Source organism: Prenolepis imparis, unplaced genomic scaffold (assembly GCF_030444845.1).
Source record: "Prenolepis imparis isolate NDT839.2.m4 unplaced genomic scaffold, iyPreImpa1.0 SCAF_7, whole genome shotgun sequence".
In the NCBI taxonomy this organism is placed as follows: domain Eukaryota; kingdom Metazoa; phylum Arthropoda; class Insecta; order Hymenoptera; family Formicidae; genus Prenolepis; species Prenolepis imparis.
In genome coordinates this window covers 17,952,865-17,955,046 of record NW_028141165.1, presented here as the reverse complement: position 1 = coordinate 17,955,046, position 2,182 = coordinate 17,952,865, and positions in this window count along the sequence as shown.

The window sequence follows — 2,182 nt, the reverse complement described above, 5'->3', positions numbered from 1 at the left end:
TTTGGAGCATTGTATGACGTAACCATTGTTAAAATTTTCTGTGAAATCTTACTAAATGTAACTGGAATTTCCTTCATGCGATGCACAAAAAAAAACCATCCAAAATAGCTACATCTGTGTATGTTGGTTCTTCTGATTTAATTTCTTTTTCTAAACATTTTAACAGAGCTGACTTATCAGTTTTACAAATAGTTCCGTCGATGTGACACAGACAAAAAGGTATTGGCGTCAATGGATAAGACAAAATGTTTTCAAGGTCTATTTTGTTTTTAAGTGCAATACCCAGAAGATGACCAAACAAGTCTCTTTGCATTCGTATTTCTTTTACTTTTCCAGCTATTTTAACTTTCTTTTTTTTTATTGTATCTGTAAATGCCATTATTTTATTTTGTTTAATTTTTTGCGTAAATCGTTTTTCATTCAATGCACATTCTTCAATAAATTTTTTACGTAATTCTTGTCCGTTTATTTCGACATTTAATAAAAAATCTGCTATACTATCGGTTGCAGCCTGCCCATTTGAGATGTTATAACAAATTATTTTGTAAATCTGTTTGAAAAAGATTGATATTCTGATTAATTCTGTTTATGAAGTTTTGAATTTGTAAAGTGCTTTGTTTAATTTTATTTTTTTTTTTTTAGATCTTCAGTAATATCTTGATTTTTTTTCAAGCCAGTTTTATCCAAAACATGCGTAATAATTTGCGATCTAAAGCTATGATTTTTACACCAGCGTTGCCGAGTTGCAATACAATTCATATTGTGAATGATACCGGTTAATCTGTTGGCAGCGTCCGCGTTTATTGTTTGCTCTAATGTTAAATCTACTGGCTGTCTTGAGAAAGCTTTCTTTGTTCTCTTAACACCAAAAGAACCTTTTTGTAAAACTTCTTTCAGTCCTGGATGAGATTCATCAACTTTTAATAAATTGTCATGATATTTAACAATATAGCGAGCGTAATTAGGTTGATTGAGAATAAAAAACAAGTTTCCTATTTTAGGCAAAATGTACTTAAATAACTCTAAATCTGCAGTTCTAATACTTGTATTTAGCATTAAATAATAGTCTACAAGTCTTATATAAATCATATAATACTGTGCTGTTTTAACATGCTCACCATTCATTGTTTTTTCTTCATACTGTTTATAATTTTCGAGTAATTGTAAAAGTTCTTCATCAGTTATAGCTAGAGTCACAACTTGATTTTGTTTGAATTGAATAAGATAATCTTTTACATGATTGCTAATTATTACATTGAATTTATTTAAAAAACTTTCAAAGTGTAACATTTTTAAAGCTAGGGAAATTAGTGGATGTAACCTTTTGCATCGATTAAAGTGTTTTCCAGTTAAAAAACCACTAACTGAGCCACTTGCTAACATTTCACAATCGACCATGATGTTTGTCAATCCACAATTATCGATGAATTTCCCTATGGCTTTAAAATAAGCCATCATTATATGGAAAGAACCTATGTGTATAAAAATATTATCTAGTCGTGGAGCTTCTGTGTATTGTAATTGAAGGGCGATTTTAGCAATAGCCAAGTCGTATGTAATTTGTATATATGTCTCTCCGCACTCGTCTGCAATTTTTTGGCTTTGCTGCATTGTATGTAAAACGACAGGTGTACTCGGCGATGAATTAATAGTTGTTAAATAGGATATTTTTTGAGATGCAGTTTTATCTTTATAAATTAAATTATTAAACCTAACCCACATAGATATGTTGGGAATTTGTAAATAATGACAAAGTACTCATGAAAGATAAATATTTTTTACGGTATCCAAATTATCTGAAATTGAGAGACGCTTGACATCGTTAAGAGGTAATAATGTTTGAAAGTGTAACTTTTTTGAATAAGATGGTAATGGATTCTAGAGTTATGGCATCAAAAGTTCGTCTTTTTTTTCGTGCTGCTTGTGTATTAGTGGAGCATGTTGGCATATCAGTACTACTATCATTATCTATTTCAATAGTTTCTGAAGGTACATCGTCAACATTATGTTCATGCATCTGGATGTCTTGAAATATAATTCCCACGGTGTCATGTAAAGTATCTTTTCCTGTGCTTGTATCAACAAACCTATCAAAATTATTGTAAGCTACTCCTGTGCATAAGCCTGGTCTTTTTACTATATCTTCTGGACAAACTTGTGCTTGATTAGTCGATGTAAATGT